At 44.0% G+C, this 20,600-nt stretch overlaps 6 non-coding genes and 1 pseudogene across 6 annotated transcripts; 6 read left to right on the forward strand and 1 right to left on the reverse strand.

The window, feature by feature from the left end:
* LOC124044992 overlaps window positions 1-1,830 on the reverse strand; it is a 15,981-nt pseudogene extending 14,151 nt beyond the window's left edge.
* Window positions 1,831-13,978: 12,148 nt separating this feature from the next.
* Window positions 13,979-14,052, forward strand: trnat-agu. Its single transcript has one exon. It is a non-coding gene; the product is annotated as a tRNA-Thr (tRNA).
* A 1,999-nt stretch (window positions 14,053-16,051) lies between these two features.
* Window positions 16,052-16,125, forward strand: trnat-agu. Its single transcript has one exon. It is a non-coding gene; the product is annotated as a tRNA-Thr (tRNA).
* A 1,030-nt stretch (window positions 16,126-17,155) lies between these two features.
* trnat-agu lies at window positions 17,156-17,229 on the forward strand. The gene has a single exon. It is a non-coding gene; the product is annotated as a tRNA-Thr (tRNA).
* A 1,021-nt stretch (window positions 17,230-18,250) lies between these two features.
* Window positions 18,251-18,324, forward strand: trnat-agu. Its single transcript has one exon. It is a non-coding gene; the product is annotated as a tRNA-Thr (tRNA).
* A 1,006-nt stretch (window positions 18,325-19,330) lies between these two features.
* On the forward strand, window positions 19,331-19,404 carry trnat-agu. The gene has a single exon. It is a non-coding gene; the product is annotated as a tRNA-Thr (tRNA).
* A 1,019-nt stretch (window positions 19,405-20,423) lies between these two features.
* Window positions 20,424-20,497, forward strand: trnat-agu. Its single transcript has one exon. It is a non-coding gene; the product is annotated as a tRNA-Thr (tRNA).
* Window positions 20,498-20,600: the final 103 nt, after the last annotated feature.

Here is a 20,600-nt window from a genome sequence, read left to right on the forward strand (position 1 = left end):
CTGCTCCTCATCATTACACCCTCTTCATCACCTCCTTCTTCCCTTCACCCTCATATCACCTTTTCCTTACATCCGCACCCTCATCATCCTCAGTAAGTGCATTTTATCCACCTGCTAATATAATATCCTATAACTGGATGGCACAGGAGAGAACTGGCTCATAATAATGTCTGGAACAGGGTGAATAGAATGGAAACCATGTGTTTGATATATTTGATATACATTCCACTAATTCCACTCCAGTCATTACCACTAGCCATTTCTCCCCAATTAAGGTGCCACCAACCTCCTGTGCATGGTCAGTGTACATAGAAGACACAATGAGCTGGTTTGGGTTTACCTGGTTGGAATCTTGACCCTGAGATAGCGGTCAATCGCAATGGCCAAGAGGGCCAGGATGGAACTTTGCGTCAGTACCAGCACCGTGCACGCGACCATTAGGCAGCTGTAGAAGTGAGTTTGGAGTCCGATGCTGATAGTTATAGCCAAGGGGATGACGAGCGCTCCCACTGCGATATCCGCCAGGGCCAGAGAAACGATGAAGCAGAATGTTGTGTCTCTCAACGACTTGTTAATTTTCACTGCCCAGACCACCATCACATTACCCAGGACGGAGAAGACGGCAATCACCACCTCCATGCCGATGTAGAGCGCCTGGGCTGGGGCGAGTGCTTCAGACATCCTTACAACCTATTATAGCCCAAATGAGAAGACTAGGTATTATTCCAACAAAAGCAAGCTTGGAAAGCCAACAAAATAATAATTTGAGTAGGATTACACTCCTATAGTGCAAATTGATTTGTGCGTTGCACGCCCATTCAATGTCCGTTCTACAGTGGCCACATCACTTGGATTATTCCATTTTCACCATACTGAAGTTCTGATACACATCCAGTTTGTGAAGCGATTTAGCATCATATGGACACCAAGAAGCAGATCTAGGAATGAATGGCTAGGCCTATCATTTTGACGGTGTAGCAGACTGGTAGTTCAGAGTTTATTGTGGTGCGTTGTTGCTCCTGTCCTCGTCCAAAAACCATGTTCCACCGTTTAGCTGGATCCACCTGCGCTCGGGGAAGGGACCTTTCCGCCGAGTATTGTTGATTATTTACCCCCAGGTAGTCACTTCACCATCTTCCACTTCAAGAAGAAGAAAAATCGCCCTGGAAAGTATTTAGTGGACGAAGTACGAACACTGAACACACACTGGTTGAATCAACGTTGTTACCACGCAATGAAATGACTTTGAACCAACTTGGAATAGACATTGCATTGACGTCTGTGCCCAGTGGGCAGAGGTTTCTTTCTCTCCATGCTGTGCAAGGCGGCAGCTCAAATCAAATGCTCAACTGCAATCCCGGTGCCCGTGCCCGTGTGCTGTGCTCTTTCCCGTTGTGCTTTGAGAGTCAAAGCAATGCGTGACCTAAAATATAATATATTCTTTGTTTTGGTCCCACACGCTCTGATTTCTCCTTCTCCGTGTCATTATGCTATTCTCTGATTTGAACCTTCTCTGTTTCATTAATCTATTCTCTGAATTCACTTTCCGGTTTCATTAGGCTATTCTCTGATTTCAAACTATTGGTCATTGCCATAATTCCAACTCTGCCATTGCAAGTTGCGTCCCTCTTGTTTCTTCCAATGTATATAGAAATGAAGGAGAAAACGGTTGTACTGTGCTGCCGTGGCCGTCCCATAGATGTGTCTCTCTTTGTGCCAACGGGCGAATGGCGATTGAACTCACTCTTTGATTAATCTCGTAGGTTTTCTCCGAGGATATCCTAGACTATTTATTTGGGATTGAATTATTCTCCCTCCCACCTCGTACTGCCCCCGGTGTCAATTCCATTGTGAAAACGTTACTCACAATCAACGGGTGTCTCGGGCATCGCTCGTTGATTACTCTGTTGTGACAAGGGTGTGAGTGGTTCAAATCAAATCAAATCCATCTGAAAGGAGATTTCGAATAGGAGACAATGGACGAGACAAAAAAAATAAAAGAGGATGTTATGCAGTAGACTGCAGTCCAACTAACATCAATCAAATTACGTGGTTAGCAGATGTTATTGCGAGTGTAGCGAAATGCTTGTGCTTAAATTTCCGACAGTGCAGTAATATCTAACAATTACACAACAACTACCTAATACACACAAATCTAAGTAAAGGAATGGAATAACAAAATGTGCATATAAATATATGGATGAGCAATGACCAAGCAGCATAGGCAAGATGCAATAGATGCTATAAAATACAGTATATACATATGAGATGAGTAATGCAAGATATGTAAACTTTATTAAAGTGACTAGTGATCTATTTATTAAAGTGGTCAATAATTTAAAGTCTGTCTGTAGGCAGCAGCCTTTCTTTGTTAGTGATGACTGTTTAACATCAGCCTTGAGATAGATGCAATTTTTCAGTATCTCTTTCCCAGCTTTGATGCACCACCTGGGGGCGTCAGCCAGAAGTCTGTAATAATAGCGTTACTACTACTTATTGTTAGTTTGTTTCCGTTTTTGGATACCGATTAGCTCTTGTAGAGGCAGCAGTTACTCTTCCTGTGGTCCACTACAGTAGACTACTTTTATAACAGCTGTGTTTAGATATTATGACACTGTAAAGACTATTATATTGATTTAAGGGTCTTTAACATGACAAATGCCTTTATGGATGCAATTAAATAAACTGTGTCCATCCTTAGCCTTTATAAATGATCAATTAAATTGAATTGAATGACACTAAGTTAATTTATATAAGTGATAGTCAGAAATCAACACTGATTTTAAAACGAGTCATTATCATTATAGACAAAATAAGTATATCCAGTGTGGAATCAATGGTCCCAGGATCAATTACTATATATGTAGGCCTTCTCTCCCAGGTCGTGCTCCAAATAGCACCCTTTTCCTTAGTACACTACTTTAGGCTGTGGTCAAAAGTAGTGCACTAAATAGGGAACAGGGTGCCATTTGGGATGAATCCCCAGTTTTCTGTCTGTGTTAGAGCAGTGTCTGTGGAACACTCAGCAATGTGAGGTCTGGGCTCACAAGTGAGTGACTGATGGCTCTTGTCCTGTCTCTGGTTCAAAGGTGGAGAGAGAGAGAAAGAGACAGAGAGAGAGAGAGAGAGAGAGAGAGAGAGAGAGAGAGACAGACATACAGACAGACAGAGAGCCAGAGAGAGAGAGAGAGGGAGAAAGAGAGAGACAGAGCGAGAGAGAGGGAGAGAAACAGAGCGTGAGAGAAGGAGAGCGAGAGAGAGAGACAGAGAGAAGGAGAGAGAGAGAGACAGAGAGAGAGAGGGGGAGAGAGAGAGGGGGAGAGAGAGACAGACAGAGCGAGAGAGACAGAGAGAGAGACACAGAGAGAGAGTGAGAGAGAGAGCTACATTAAGAGGGACAGGGGTCCCAGATGGTGTACTGTGCTCTGACACTCACTTACATAACATTGAGTAGGCAGGAGACAGGCAGGCAGGGAGCTAGATCAGTACACGGAGTTAGGTTTGGGCAGGGAGCCAAGTTAGAGTTAGGTTAGGGCGGGGAGTTAGGTTAGGGCAGGGAGCTAGGGCAAGGAGCTAGGGCAGGGAGCGAGGGCAGGGAGTTATGTTAGGGCAGGGAGCTAGATTTGGGCATGGAGCTAGGTTAGGGCAGGGAGCTAGATTAGGGCAGGGAGCTAGGTTAGTACAAGGAGCTAGGTTAGGGCAGGGAGCTAGATTAGGGCAGGGAGCTAGATTTGAGCATGGAGCTAGGCTAGGGCAGGGAGCTAGATTAGGGCAGGGAGCTAGGTTAGTACAAGGAGCTAGGTTAGGGCAGGGAGCTAGGCTAGGGCAGAGAGCTAGGCTAGGGCAGGGAGCTAAGGCAAGGAGCTGGGGAAGGGAGCTAGGCTAGGGCAGGGAGCTAGGTTAGGGCAGGGGGCTAGGTTAGTACAAGGAGCAAGGCTAGGGAGCTAGATTAATGAATGGAGCTAGGCTAGGGCAGGGAGCTAGGGCAGAGAGCTAGGCTAGGGCAGGGAGCTAGGCTAGGGCAGGTAGGTAGGCTAGGACAGGGAGCTAGGTTGGAACAGGGAGATAGGCTAGGACAGGGAGCTAGGTTTGTGCAAGGAGCTAGGCTAGGGCAGGGAGCTAGTGAAGGGTGTTATGCTAGGGCAGGGAACTAGGGCAGGGAGCTAGGCTAGGGAAGAGAGCTAAGGCAGGGAGCTAGGGCAGGGAGCTAGGGCAGGGAGCTAGGCTTGGGCAGTGAGCTAGGGAAGGGAGCTAGGCTAGGGCAGGGAGCTCGGGCAGGGAGCTAGGCTAGGGCAGGGAGCTAAGGCAGGGAGCTAGGGCAGGGAGCTAGGGAAGGGAGCTTGGCTAGGTCAGGGAGCTAGGCTAGGGCAGGGAGCTAGGGTAGGGAGCTAGGGCAGGGAGCTAGGGAAGGGAGCTAGGCTAGGTCAGGGAGCTAGGCTAGGTCAGGGAGCTAGGCTAGGTCAGGGAGCTAGGGCAGGGAGCTAGGCTAGGTCAGGGAGCTAGGGTAGGGAGCTAGGGCAGGGAGCTAGGCTAGGTCAGGGAGCTAGGGCAGGGAGCTAGGCTAGGTCAGGGAGCTAGGGTAGGGAGCTAGGGCAGGGAGCTAGGCTAGGTCAGGGAGCTAGGGCAGGGAGCTAGGGCAGGGAGCTAGGGTAGGTCAGGGAGCTAGGGCAGGGAGCTAGGCTAGGTCAGGGAGCTAGGGCAGGGAGCTAGGCTAGGTCAGGGAGCTAGGGCAGGGAGCTAGGCTAGGTCAGGGAGCTAGGGTAGGGAGCTACGTCATGGTAGGGCATATTTGCTGTAGCTGGATGGGGTGAAAAGGATATGTGATACTTACAGAAACAAAAGTAATACAGTACATCTTTTTTTTCTTCTGTTTAAAAACAAAATCCCCATTTGCTCTTGTAGAGGCAGCAGCTACACTTCCTGGGGTCCACTACAGTAGACTACTTTTATAACAGCTGCATTTAGATTTTATGACACTAATAATGATATTTCCAGAATAAAATACATAACTGTCAAGACAATTATATTGATTTAATGGTCTTTAACATTACAAATGCCATTATGGATGCAATTTAATAAACTGTGTCCATCCTTAGCCTTTATAAATGATCAATTATATTGAATCAAAGTTAATTTCCCTATATAAGTGATAGTCAGAAATCAATACTGATTTTAAAACAGGTCGTTAACAGTATATACAAAATAAGTGTGTCCAGTGTAGAATCAATGGTCCCAGGATCAATTACTATATATGTAGGCCTTCTCTCCCAGGTCGTACTCCAAATAGCACCCTTTTCCTTAGTACACTACTTTAGGCTGTGGTCAAAAGTAGTGCACTAAATAGGGAACAGGGTGCCATTTGGGATGAATTGACCATTTTCTGTCTGTGTTAGAGCAGTGTCTGTGGAACACTCAGCAATGTGAGGTCTGGGCTCACCAGTGAGTGAGTGATGGCTCTTGTCCTGTCTCCGGTTCAAAGGTGGAGAGAGAGAAAGAGAGAGAGAGAGAGAGAGAGAGAGTAAGAGAGCTACAGTAAGAGGTCCCAGATGGTGTACTGTGCTCTGACACTCACTTACATAACATTGAGTAGGCAGGAGACAGGCAGGCAGGGAGCTAGATCAGTACACAGAGTTAGGTTTGGGCAGGGAGCCAAGTTAGAGTTAGGTTAGGGCGGGGAGTTAGGTTAGGGCAGGGAGCTAGGGCAAGGAGCTAGGGCAGGGAGCGAGGGCAGGGAGTTATGTTAGGGCAGGGAGCTAGGTTAGGGCAGGGAGCTAGCTTAGGGCAAGGAGCTAGGGGAGGGAGCTAGGGCATGGAGCTACGGCCGGGAGCTAGGCTAGGGCAGTGAGTTAGGCTAGGACAGGGAGCTAGCCTAGGGCAGGGAGCTAGGCTAGGGCAGGGATTTAGGGCAGGGAGTTAGGCTAGGGCAGGGAGCTAGGCTAGGCGGGGAGTTAGGGCAGGGAGTCAGGGCAGGGAGCTAGGGCAGGGAGCTAGGGTAGGGAGCTAGGGCAGGGAGTTAGGATAGGGCAGGGAGCTAGGGTAGTGAGCTAGGGCAGGGAGTTAGGCTAGGGCAGTGAGCTAGGGTAGGGAGCTAGGGCAGGGAGTTAGGCTAGGGCAGGGAGCTAGGGTAGGGAGCTAGGGCAGGGAGTTAGGATAGGGCAGGGAGCTAGGGTAGTGAGCTAGGGCAGGGAGTTAGGCTAGGGCAGGGAGTTAGGCTAGGGCAGGGAGCTAGGCTAGGGCAGGGAGTTAGGCTAGGGCAGGGAGCTAGGGCAGGGAGCTAGGGTAGGGAGCTAGGCTAGGGCAGGGAACTAGGCTAGGGCAGGGAGATAGGCTAGGGCAGGGAGCTAGGGCAGGGAGCTAGGCTAGGGCAGGGAGTTAGGCTAGGGTAGGGAGCTAGGGCAGGGAGTTAGGCTAGGGCAGGGAGCTAGGGCAGGGAGCTAGGCTAGGGCAGATGTGCTGTAGTTGGAGGAGAAGAGGATATATGATACTTACAGAAACAAAATACGACGGGAATGTCATTTTTAGTAAAACAGCTCCAACTTGAGAAAACTTGGGCAAAAATTCAGTCAACATCAAATATGTTTGCTCAAATTGTCTCATATTTTCATCCAACTGGAAATAAATGATTATTTGGACCTGTTTCCTAAAGAAAGGCTGTGGAATTAGTTACACACACAATGCTTTTAACATACAATGTTTCAATTTGCATATTTGACATACAGTGCATTTGGAAAGTATTCAGACCCCTTCCTTTGGCAGAAACATTATGTACAAAATAAATTACAAATAACTTTCGGTCTTATGACCGAAAAGAGCTTCTAGACATCAGGACAGCGTTTACTCACGGGAGGAATACTTTTTCTTCAGCGAGTCGAATTTACTTCTATTTATTACTTAACATTTATTTTTCTTAAAACTGCATTGTTAGTTAAGGGCTTGTAAGTAATCATTTCACTGTAAGGTCAACACCTGTTGTATTCGGCACATGTGACAAATACAATTTGATGTCAGAGCAAAAACCAAGCCATGACGTCGAAGGAATTGTCCGTAGAGATCCGAGACTGGATTGTGTTAAGGCACAGATCTTGGGAAGGGTACCAAAACATTTCTGTAGCATTGAAGGTCCCAAAGAACACAGTGGCCTCCATCATTCTTAAATGGAAGAAGTTCTGAACCACCAAGACTCTTCCTAGAGCTGGCCCACAAGCCAAACTGAGCCATCTGGGGAGAAGGGCCTTGGTCAGGGAGGTGATCAAGAACCCAATGGTCACTCTACCTATGGTCACTCAGAGTTCCTCTGTGGAGATGGGAGAACCTTCAAAAGGACAACCATCACTGCATCAGGTCTGGAGGAAACCTCCCTTCTGTGAAGCATGGTGGTGGCAGCTTCATGCCGTGGGGAAGTGGTTCTTCTGTAGCTCAGTTGGTAGAGCATGGCGCTTGTAACGCCAGGGTAGTGGGTTCGATTCCCGGGACCACCCATACGTAGAATGTACGCAGACATGACTGTAAGTTGCTTTGGATAAAAGCGTCTGCTAAATGGCATATGTTATTATATATTATTATTATATTATTTTTCAGCGGCACTGACTGGGAGACAAGTCAGGATTGAGGGAAAGATGAACAGAGAAAATTACAGAGAGATCCTTGGTGAAAACCTTCTCCAGAGTGCTCAGGAACTCAGACTGGGGCGACAGTTCACTTTCCAACAGGACAATAACTCTATGCACACAGCCAAGACAACACAGGAGTGCCTTCAGACAAGTCTCTGAATGTTCTTGAGTGGCCCAGCCAGAGCCCGGACTGGAACCCGATTGAACATCCTGAAAATAGCTACGCAGCAATGCTCCTCATCCAACCTGACAGAGCTTGAGAGGATCTGCAGAGAAGAATGGGAGAAACCCCCCAAATACAGGTGTGGCAAGCTTGTAGCGTCATACCCAAGATGACTCAAGGCTGTAATAGCTGCCAAAGGTGCTTCAACAAAGTACTGAGTAAGAGGTGGGATTTGAAGTCACAATCTTTTGGTTCACAGCATTCCAATCTTCCTGCTACGACTCCATGTCTGTGTGAATAATTGATTTCACCTGTAATGTGTCACTTTACACTTCAAAGTAAATCTCAGCTCTGTCAAAAGTACCCTCAAGAAAAACTATTTAATTGATCATAAGGAGTAGCATTAAAACAAAGTAATATGCCTCAACAACATTACAGAAAAACCTAAACTTCCTTAAATAAGAAAAATAAAGTCAATGATGAGAGTATAGTCAGAGATCACTGATATTTGACACAGGCATGGTGGTGTAGCAGGAAGATTGGAATGCTGTGAACCAGAAGTTGGAACTAAGTTTGGCCCAATATTTTTTGGTTTTGTTTTAGTTTAGTTTAGTTTAGTTTATTTTTACAGGGACAGTGCACATTAATCAACGTTTCAGTAAAAGTGCCGGTTTTAGCCAGCCGGCTAATTTTCAACTGCAGTCCCTGGGCAGGTTATTAAAAACAATTACAATATAGACAATAGCACCATAGACATAGCAACATAGCAACATAGGACAAGCAAGACGTAGCATACAGACAGATCAACATAGGACAAAAAGCAGCAAGACAAAATTCATAAAAGCAACAAAGTGTTTCCACACCTCACAAGCTACAGACAACAGTTGTTCATAATTTGTTGAAACAACTACATTTGTCGGTGTTTATTATTATTTTACATGAATTTTTTACAGTGTATGACTGCCTCATTAGTGGGGTGAGCTGAGTGGGGGAGGAGGTGTATGACTGCCTCATTAGTGGGGTGAGCTGAGTGGGGGAAAGGTGTGTGAATGCCTCATTAGTGGGGTGAGCTGAGTGGGGGAAAGGTGTGTGACTGCCTCATTAGTGGGGTGAGCTGAGTGGGGGAGGAGGTGTATGACTGCCTCATTAGTGGGGTGAGCTGAGTGGGGGAAAGGTGTGTGACTGCCTCATTAGTGGGGTGAGCTGAGTGGGGGAAAGGTGTGTGACTGCCTCATTAGTGGGGTGAGCTGAGTGGGGGAAAGGTGTGTGACTGCCTCATTAGTGGGGTGAGCTGAGTGGGGAAAGGTGTGTGACTGCCTCATTAGTGGGGTGAGCTGAGTGGGGGAAAGGTGTGTGACTGCCTCATTAGTGGGGTGAGCTGAGTGGGGGAAAGGTGTGTGACTGCCTCATTAGTGGGTTGAGCTGAGTGGGGGAAAGATGTGTGACAGCCTCATTAGTGGGGTGAGCTGAGTGGGGGAAAGGTGTGTGACTGCCTCATTAGTGGGGTGAGCTGAGTGGGGGAAAGGTGTGTGACTGCCTCATTAGTGGGGTGAGCTGAGTGGGGGAAAGGTGTATGACTGCCTCATTAGTGGGGTGAGCTGAGTGGGGGAAAGGTGTGTGACTGCCTCATTAGTGGGGTGAGCTGAGTGGGGGAAAGGTGTGTGACTGCCTCATTAGTGGGGTGAGCTGAGTGGGGGAAAGGTGTGTGACTGCCTCATTAGTGGGGTGAGCTGAGTGGGGGAAAGGTGTGTGACTGCCTCATTAGTGGGGTGAGCTGAGTGGGGGAGGAGGTGTATGACTGCCTCACTAGTGCGGTGAGCTGAGTGGGGGAAAGGTGTGTGACTGCCTCATTAGTGGGGTGAGCTGAGTGGGGGAAAGGTGTGTGACTGCCTCATTAGTGGGGTGAGCTGAGTGGGGGAGGAGGTGTATGACTGCCTCATTAGTGCGGTGAGCTGAGTGGGGAAAGGTGTGTGACCGCCTGCTTGGTTAGTGGGGGAAGGGGAGGAGGTCTGTGACTGCCTCATTAGTGGGGTGAGCTGAGTGTGGGAAAGGTGTGTGACTGCCTCATTAGTGGGGTGAGCTGAGTGGGGGAGGAGGTGTATGACTGCCTCAGTAGTGGGGTGAGCTGAGTGGGGGAAAGGTGTGTGACCGCCTGCTTGGTTAGTGGGGGAAGGGGGAGGAGGTCTGTGACTGCCTGCTTGGTTAGTGGGGGAAGGGGGAGGAGGTCTGTGACTGCCTGCTTGGGTAGTGGGGGAAGGGGAAGGAGGTCTGTGACTGCCTGCTTGGTTAGTGGGGGAAGGGGAAGGGTTAAGTAAGTGAAAATAAAACATCTCTTTCTTGCTTCTCCTTAATTTTGAAATAAATTAATTTGTTCAAAACTGTTCAACTATTGCCCTTCTCTCTCTTTGAATCAACTACTCACTACATTTTATGCGCTGCAGTGCTAACTAGCTGTAGCTTATGCTTTCAGTACTATATTTATTCTCTGAACCTTAGATTGGGTAGACAACATGTCAGTTCATGCTGCAACAGCTCTGATAGGTTGGAGGATGTTCTCTGGAAGTTATCATAAATACTGTGTAAGTATATGGAAGGGGGTGAGAACCAAGAGCCTGCCAGATTTTGTATAGAATTTAATGTAACAAGAGGAGGACGGAAGCTAGCTGTCCTCCGGCTACCCCATGGTGCTACCCTACAGACTGCTGTTGATGTCACGAGTCCGACCGAGGGTGGTTCCTCTTCCCGGGCGGGTGGCCCTCGGCGGTCGTCGTCACCGGCCTATTAGCTGCCACTGATTGTTTTTCCTCCCCTCCTTGTATGTTTAGTGGTAGCATCTGTTCATGTTTAATTAGTTTGTCTTTATTAGACAGCCGGCCCGCCTGGTTGTTGTGCGTGATTATTTCTATGTAACCTTCGGCTCTGTTAGTGTTAGTGCCTGGTGCGTGTTAGTGCCTGGTCGTGATTTTTTCCATTGTACATTTTTGATTCCCTGTGGTTGGGAACGTAACTTTTGTGAGCACCCTGTGGTGCGTTGGTGCTATTAAAAGACGCACAGCATTGAACTCTGTCTCCTGCATTTGACTCCACACCCACGACACCCGGAGCATTACAGTTGAAGCTATTGTAGAGCTTCATTGCAAAACAGTGGGTTTTGATCAATTATTTGTTGATGTGAATGTATTTCGTATTGTTTTATCTAAAAAGGATAACTGTTTTAATGTTTCACTATTTTCATTTTTCTTAAATTCACTGAGAAGGGTGGTCCTCCCCTTTTTCCTCTGAGGAGCCTCCATCGGTGTGCATATGAATTAATAAATCATTTGTTATCTCCAGTTGAGCCAGCTTGACACATTTCTCAGCTTCTCAAATGACAGAAAGTGGCACCTGTAAAGGAGAAACGTTTACAACCTTCTTTTCATTTTTTAAATTTGATTTCACCTTTATTTAACCTGTTAAGTCGACCCTCTACTTTTTCGAACATTCTGTTAAAAATCGTGCAACATTTCAGCGCCCTGCTACTCAGGGCAGGAATATAGTATATGCATATGATTAGTATGTGTGGATAGAAAACACTTAGACGTTTATAAAACTGGTTAAATCACGGCTGTGACTATAACAGAACGTGCATTTCATCGAAAAGTGATCACTGATCACTGAAAATGGAAATAAATATCCTTGCGCTACTTCCAGGAATTGTTCAAAGTGAACCGAATTAAATGAGGCCGAGGTGGCAGTGCCTACAGCTTCCACACAATGTCTAGAGTCTTGTCATTTGATTCGGCTTTGATTCTTTGTCAAACCGAATCAAGGGAACCGATTCCCTCCGGTCTCTGACCGGATGTTTTGGTCGAGCTCTCTCCAGACATTTTTTCGAGACAGACACCTATAGAATTTACATCGCCTCCTGATGAATTTATCACTTATTAACGTGTACTAATACCTAAAGTTGCATTACAAAAGTATTTCGAAGTGTTTTGTGAAAGTTTATCGTCGACTTTTTGAATTAAAAAAATGACGTTACGTTATGAAACGCTATTTTTTACCGTTTATCACACAGTCTTCATAGATCGATATCTAGGCTATATATGGACCGATTCAATCAGAAAAAAGACCCAATAGTGATTATGGGACATCTAGGAGTGCCAACAAAGAAGATGGTCAAAGGTAATGAATGTTTTATATTTTATTGTGCGGTTTGTGTAGCGCCGAATATGCTAATTATTTTGTTTACGTCCCCTGCGGGTCTTTTGGGGTGTTACATGCTATCAGATAATAGCTTCTCATGCTTTCGCCGAAAAGCATTTAAAAAATCTGACTTGTTGCTTGGATTCACAACGAGTGTAGCTTTAATTCAATACCCTGCATGTGTATTTTAATGAACGTTTGAGTTTTCACTAATACTATTAGCATTTAGCGTAGCGCATTTGCATTTCCAGAGCTCTAGATTGGACGCCTGCGTGCCAGGTGGGAGCAAGTGGTTTATTTAACCATGTAGGCTAGTTCTCATTTGCAACTGTGACCTGGCCAAGATAAAGCATAGCAATTCGACACATACAACAACACAGAGTTACACATGGAATAAACAAAACATAGTCAATCATGTGTAACTTATCGCATTCATTACTACTGTAGGGATGGTGTGTATCTGACAGATGAGTGCAACTACTTCTTCCTTGAGAGTTTAAGAGCTGGTCTCTCCGCCATTCTCTCCTCCATAGCAGAAAGACACGCTCACTAGTGCTAGTACACGTTATACTCCCTGTCCCTTGCCACTCAACGACACCCAACAAACCCAAAGCCTCTTTTAAGAGACACCTAATAAATTACAATAAGCACACACTGTGCGTGCGTGTGCATGCCAGTGTGTGTGTGTTTCGGGGAAAGGGGTGTCAAAAACATACATATACATGAAAGAGAAGGGTCAAAATATCCCTGAACCCAGGACCATCAAATCCCAGGACAGTGATGCTAACCGCTAAGCTATGAAATGGCAATAGGGTTGTTTTTTGAACGACTTACGATGTGTGCTAAGATATTCAACATATTCAGCCTTTTGACAAAGTTCCCCAGCATATCGCAGGTTAATTACTTACACGAAATGATTCATCTGCTGTTTCAGAGGTTTTTACCATTTTTAAGCTCGAGACCCAAGTGAGAAATGAAGTGTCCTCGAAACGACCGGGATTATGTCAACTTGACATTACATAAATGGACGGTCTGGTGATGACGGCGCATGTTTTATATAGAATTGACATCGCCTCGTGATCAATTTTATCGCTTATTAACGTGTACTAATACCTAAAGTTGCATTACAAAAGTATTTCGAAGTGTTTTGTGAAAGTTTATCGTCGACTTTTTTAATTTTAAAAAATGACGTTACGTTAGAAAACGCTATTTTTTTCCGTTGTTCACACAGTGTTCATAGATCGATATCTAGGCTATATATGGACCGATTTAATCGAAAAAGACCCAAATGATGTTTATGGGACATCTAGGAGTGCCAAGAAAGAAGCTCGTCAAAGGTAATGAATGTTTTATATTTTATTTCTGCGTTTTGAGTAGCCCCCGGCTATCGCAAAATCTGTCGTTTTAAGTAGCATTGCAGTACTTTTGGGGTGTATGCTATCAGATAATAGCTTCTCATGCTTTCGCCGAAAAGCATTTTACAAATCTGACTCGGGAGCTAGATTCACAACGAGTGTAGCTTTAATTCAGTACATTGTATGTGCATTTTAATGAAAGTTTGAGTTTTATCAAAACTATACGTGGCGCACTTGAAATTTCCACTGATTGATGTTCCCACCTCGGAACCACGGCCCTAACAAGTTTTAATAACCGTTGGGTCCAAAATCCTTGTTTCAGAATCCATGTCAGAGGTTCTTGAGTTTATTCAATTCGAGACCAAATGAAAATTGTACTGTCCTCGAATGACCATAATTAAGAAGAAATAGTATGCGATTACAATTGTTTACTGATATCTCGCTACCCACCTCTCAAATGCTCAGGCCCACTTTGGGACCCAAAACATAGCTTAAGAACCCCTGTTGCTTGACAATTGAAGGTGTCCGTATCGATTCCAATATTAGTAAAGGACATTTGTTTTGTGACGTGTTTTTGCTAGACAGAGACATGGGTTAAATGAATGAGACTGGTTTGATTCAAATAGGTGTGGGAGTTCGTATCTGCAAAAGATGTCATATAAATTGGTCCTGTGGCTTAGTTGGTTAAAGTGCCTGTCTAGTAAACAGGAGATCCTGAGTTCAAATCTCAGCAGTAGCTTTTCAAGCATTTCATTGTACACATTGGTGGAGGAGGGCACTCTGGTTTTCTCACCAATGGGTTTAGAGAATTAGGCAAGTGGAGAGGAGAGAAGATGTGAGGAGGATGCAATTGAGATATTCCAATCTTACGGAAAAAGGGCTCTTTTTGAATGAGTTAAACGTACCGCCTGTGGAAAGCGCAACTGGGTCTTCAGTTTATTCATTACCGAGGCCCAAATAAAAAGAGTTCAGCCAGCTTGTACACGTCACTTTCAAAGCATGAGTAGGCTCTACACGCCAGCTCTTGAAGCCAGCAGTGATCGTATAGCGGTTAGTACTCTGAGTTGTGGCCTCAGCAACCCTGGTCACCGAACTGCAATGTAATTTCAAAAGGGTTGTATTTTGAACGAGATCAAACTTACTGTATAAGCGAAGAAACTCCACAACTGTGCTAATTGACGAAGACCCCAATTCATGGTAGGTTAATTACTTCCATTATTACATTATCTCCTGTGTTAGAGGATTTTAACATTTTCAAGCTCAACACCCAAATGTGAATTGTAGTGTCCTCGAATAACCAAAGTAATAAAGAAATAATGTATAATTCTGAATGTTTACTGATATCTTGCGACCCACCTATCTCATGTTAATAACCACTTTGGGTCCAAAATCGTTGTTTAAGAATCCATGTCAGAGGTTCTTGAGTTTATTCATCTCGAGACCAAATGAAAATTGTACTGTCCTCGAATGACCATAATTAAGAAGAAACAGTATGCGATTACAAATGTTTAATGATATCTCGCTACCCACCTTTCACATGCTCAGGCCCACTTTAGGACCCAAAACATAGCTTAATCTTGCTCCTACCTGGCATGCAGGCGTCCCATCTAGACATCTGGAAATGCAAATGCGCGACACTAAATGCTAATAGTACTAGTTAAAACTCAAACGTTCATTAAAATACACATGCAGGGTATTGAATTAAAGCTAGAGTCGTTGTGAATCCAGGCAACGAGTCAGATTTTTAAAATGCTTTTTGGCGAAAGCATGAGAAGCTATTATCTGATAGCATGTAACACCCCAAAAGACCCGCAGGGGACGTAAACAAAATAATTAGCATAGTCGTCGCTACAAAAACCGCACAAATAAAATATAAAACATTCATTACCTTTCACCATCTTCTTTGTTGGCACTCCAAGATGTCCCATAATCACTATTGGGTCTTTTTTCCGATTAAATCGGTCCATATATAGCCTAGATATCGATCTATGAAGACTGTGTGATAAACGGAAAAAATAGCGTCTTATAACGTAACGTCATTTTTTTAAATAAAAAAAGTTGACGATACATTTTCACAAAACACTTCGAAATTCTTTTGTAATGCAACTTTAGGTATTATTAAACGTTAATAAGCGATCAAATTGATCACGAGGCGAAGTATATTCTTTAGCTGTCCGTCTGGAAATAATGTCCGGCCTTGCATCTGTTTGACCAAGAAACAAAGCCGAGGCAAATGACAAGACTCTAGACAACGTGTGGAAGCTGTAGGTATTGCAACCTTAGCCCCATTAAATGTGGTTCATCTTTATCAATGGGTTCAAGTCGCGCATGGATGTATTTTTCCATTTTCAGTGATCAGATTTTCCTGCGCTTTTCGATGAAACGCACGTTCTGTTATAGTCACAACCGTGATTTAACCAGTTTTAGAAACGTATGAGTGTTTTCTATCCACACATACTAATCATATGCATATACTATATTCCTGGCATGAGTAGCAGGGCGCTGAAATGTTGCACGATTTTTAACAGAATGTTCGAAAAAGTAGGGGGTAGGATTAACAGGTTTTAAGAAACCCTGTTGGTTGACAATTGAAGGTGTCCGTATCGATTCCAATATTAGTAAATGACATTTGTTTTACGACGTGTTTTTGCGAGACAGAGACATGGGTGAAATAAATGAGACTGGTTTGATTGAAATAGGTTTGGGAGTTCTTATCTGCAATAGAAGTCAATTATATGGGTGCTGTGGCTTAGTTGGTTAAAGCGCCTGTCTAGTAAACAGGAGATCCTGAGTTCAAATCTCAGCAGTACCTTTTCAAGCATTTGATTGTACACACTGGTGGAGAAGGTCAGAGGGGAGGGCACTCTTGTTTTCTCACCAATGGGTTTAGAGAATTAGGCAAGTGGATAGGAGAGAAGATGTGAGGAGGATGCAATTGAGATATTCCAATGTTACGGAAAAAGTGCTCTTTTTGAATGAGTTAAACGTACCGACTGTGGAAAGTGCAACTGGGTCTTCAGTTTATTCATTACCGAGGCCCAAATGAAAAGAGTTCAGCCAGCTTGTACACGTCACTTTCAAAGCATGAGTAGGCTCTACACGCCAGCTCTTGAAGCCAGCGGTGATCGTACAGCGGTAAGTATTCTGAGTTGTGGCCTCAGCAACCCCGGTCGAAATCTGGGTCACCGAACTGCAATGTCATTTCAAAAGAATTGTATTTTGAACGAGATCAAACTTACTGTGTAAGCGAAGAAACTCAACAACTGTGCTATTTGACCAAGACCCCAATTCATGGTAGATTAATTACTTACATTATTACATTATCTCCTGTGTTGGAGGATTTTAACATTTTCAAGCTCGACACCCAAACGTGAATTGTAGTGTCCTCGAACAACCAAAGTAATAAAGAAATAATGTATGATTCTGAATGTTTACTGATATCTTGCGACCCACCTATCACAAGTTAATAACCGCTTTGGGTCCAAAATCATTGTTTAAGAATCCATGTCAGAGGTTCTTGAGTTTATTCATCTTGCGACCAAATGAAAATTGTACTGTCCTCGAATGACCATAATTAAGAAGAAACAGTATGTGATTACAAATGTTTACTGATATCTCGCTACCCACCTTTCACATGCTCAGGCCCACTTTGGGACCCAAAACATAGCTTAAGAAACCCTGTTGCTTGACAATTGAAGGTGTCCGTATCGATTCCACTATTAGTAAATGACATTTGTTTTGTGACGTGTTTTTGCCAGACCGAGCAATGGGTTAAATGAATGAGACTGGTTTGATTCAAATAGGTGTGGGAGTTATTATCTGCAATAGATGTCATATAAATGGGTGCTGTGGCTTAGTTGGTTAAAGCGCCTGTCTAGTAAACAGGAGATCCTGAGTTCAAATCTCAGCAGTACCTTTTCAACCTTTGATTGTACACATTGGTGGAGGAGGGCACTCTGGTTTTCTCACCAATGGGTTTAGAGAATTAGGCAAGTGGAGAGGAGAGAAGATGTGAGGAGGATGCAACTGAGATATTCCAATCTTATGGAAAAAGGGCTCATTTTGAATGAGTTAATAAACGTACCGACTGTGGAAAGCGCAACTGGGTCTTCAGTTTATTCATTACCGAGGCCCAAATGAAAAGAGTTCAGCCAGCTTGTACATGTCACTTTCAAAGCATGAGTAGGCTCTATACGCCAGCTCTTGAAGCCAGCAGTGATCGTATAGCGGTTAGTACTCTGAGTTGTGGCCTCAGCAACCCCGGTCCAAATCCGGGTCACCGAACTGCAATGTCATTTCAAAAGGGTTGTATTTTGAACGAGATCAAACTTACTGTGTAAGGCGAAGAAACTCAACAACTGTGCTATTTGACCAAGACCCCAATTCATGGTAGATTAATTACTTACATTATTACATTATCTCCTGTGTTGGAGGATTTTAACATTTTCAAGCTCGACACCCAAACGTGAATTGTAGTGTCCTCGAACAACCAAAGTAATAAAGAAATAATGTATGATTCTGAATGTTTACTGATATCTTGCGACCCACCTATCACAAGTTAATAACCGCTTTGGGTCCAAAATCATTGTTTAAGAATCCATGTCAGAGGTTCTTGAGTTTATTCATCTTGCGACCAAATGAAAATTGTACTGTCCTCGAATGACCATAATTAAGAAGAAACAGTATGTGATTACAAATGTTTACAGATATCTCGCTACCCACCTTTCACATGCTCAGGCCCACTTTGGGACCCAAAACATAGCTTAAGAAACCCTGTTGCTTGACAATTGAAGGTGTCCGTATCGATTCCACTATTAGTAAATGACATTTGTTTTGTGACGTGTTTTTGCCAGACCGAGCAATGGGTTAAATGAATGAGACTGGTTTGATTCAAATAGGTGTGGGAGTTATAATCTGCAATAGATGTCATATAAATGGGTGCTGTGGCTTAGTTGGTTAAAGTGCCTGTCTAGTAAACAGGAGATCCTGAGTTCAAATCTCAGCAGTAGCTTTTCAAGCATTTCATTGTACACATTGGTGGAGGAGGGCACTCTGGTTTTCTCACCAATGGGTTTAGAGAATTAGGCAAGTGGAGAGGAGAGAAGATGTGAGGAGGATGCAATTGAGATATTCCAATCTTACGGAAAAAGGGCTCTTTTTGAATGAGTTAAACCTACCACCTGTGGAAAGCGCAACTGGGTCTTCAGTTTATTCATTACCGAGGCCCAAATAAAAAGAGTTCAGCCAGCTTGTACACGTCACTTTCAAAGCATGAGTAGGCTCTACACGCCAGCTCTTGAAGCCAGCAGTGATCGTATAGCGGTTAGTACTCTGAGTTGTGGCCTCAGCAACCCTGGTCACCGAACTGCAATGTAATTTCAAAAGGGTTGTATTTTGAACGAGATCAAACTTACTGTATAAGCGAAGAAACTCCACAGCTGTGCTAATTGACCAAGACCCCAATTCATGGAAGGTTAATTACTTCCATTATTACATTATCTCCTGTGTTAGAGGATTTTAACATTTTCAAGCTCGACACCCAAATGTGAATTGTAGTGTCCTCGAACAACCAAAGTAATAAAGAAATAATGTATAATTCTGAATGTTTACTGATATCTTGCGACCCACCTATCTCAAGTTAATAACCGCTTTGGGTCCAAAATCATTGTTTAAGAATCCATGTCAGAGGTTCTTGAGTTTATTCATTTTGCGACCAAATGAAAATTGTACTGTCCTCGAATGACCATAATTAAGAAGAAACAGTATGTGATTACAAATGTTTACTGATATCTCGCTACCCACCTTTCACATGCTCAGGCCCACTTTGGGACCCAAAACATAGCTTAAGAAACCCTGTTGCTTGACAATTGAAGGTGTCCGTATCGATTCCACTATTAGTAAATGACATTTGTTTTGTGACGTGTTTTTGCCAGACCGAGCAATGGGTTAAATGAATGAGACTGGTTTGATTCAAATAGGTGTGGGAGTTATAATCTGCAATAGATGTCATATAAATGGGTGCTGTGGCTTAGTTGGTTAAAGCGCCTGTCTAGTAAACAGGAGATCCTGAGTTCAAATCTCAGCAGTACCTTTTCAAGCCTTTGATTGTACACATTGGTGGAGGAGGGCACTCTGGTTTTCTCACCAATGGGTTTAGAGAATTAGGCAAGTGGAGAGGAGAGAAGATATGAGGAGGATGCAATTGAGATATTCCAATCTTACGGAAAAAGGGCACTTTTTGAATGAGTTAAACCTACCACCTGTGGAAAGCGCAACTGGGTCTTCAGTTTATTCATTACCGAGGCCCAAATAAAAAGAGTTCAGCCAGCTTGTACACGTCACTTTCAAAGCATGAGTAGGCTCTACACGCCAGCTCTTGAAGCCAGCAGTGATCGTATAGCGGTTAGTACTCTGAGTTGTGGCCTCAGCAACCCCGGTCCAAATCCGGGTCACCGAACTGCAATGTCATTTCAAAAGGGTTGTATTTTGAACGAGATCAAACTTACTGTGTAAGGCGAAGAAACTCAACAACTGTGCTATTTGACCAAGACCCCAATTCATGGTAGGTTAATTACTTACATTATTACATTATCTCCTGTGTTGGAGGATTTTAACATTTTCAAGCTCGACACCCAAACGTGAATTGTAGTGTCCTCGAACAACCAAAGTAATAAAGAAATAATGTATGATTCTGAATGTTTACTGATATCTTGCGACCCACCTATCACAAGTTAATAACCGCTTTGGGTCCAAAATCATTGTTTAAGAATCCATGTCAGAGGTTCTTGAGTTTATTCATCTTGCGACCAAATGAAAATTGTACTGTCCTCGAATGACCATAATTAAGAAGAAACAGTATGCGATTACAAATGTTTACTGATATCTCGCTACCCACCTTTCACATGCTCAGGCCCACTTTGGGACCCAAAACATAGCTTAAGAAACCCTGTTGCTTGACAATTGAAGGTGTCCGTTTCGATTCCAATATTAGTAAATGACATTTGTTTTGTGACGTGTTTTTGCCAGACCGAGCAATGGGTTAAATGAATGAGACTGGTTTGATTCAAATAGGTGTGGGAGTTATTATCTGCAATAGATGTCATATAAATGGGTGCTGTGGCTTAGTTGGTTAAAGCGCCTGTCTAGTAAACAGGAGATCCTGAGTTCAAATCTCAGCAGTACCTTTTCAAGCATTTGATTGTACACATTGGTGGGGAGGGCACTCTGGTTTTCTCACCAATGGGTTTAGAGAATTAGGCAAGTGGAGAGGAGAGAAGATGTGAGGAG

Source organism: Oncorhynchus gorbuscha, linkage group LG10 (assembly GCF_021184085.1).
Source record: "Oncorhynchus gorbuscha isolate QuinsamMale2020 ecotype Even-year linkage group LG10, OgorEven_v1.0, whole genome shotgun sequence".
Classification (NCBI taxonomy): domain Eukaryota; kingdom Metazoa; phylum Chordata; class Actinopteri; order Salmoniformes; family Salmonidae; genus Oncorhynchus; species Oncorhynchus gorbuscha.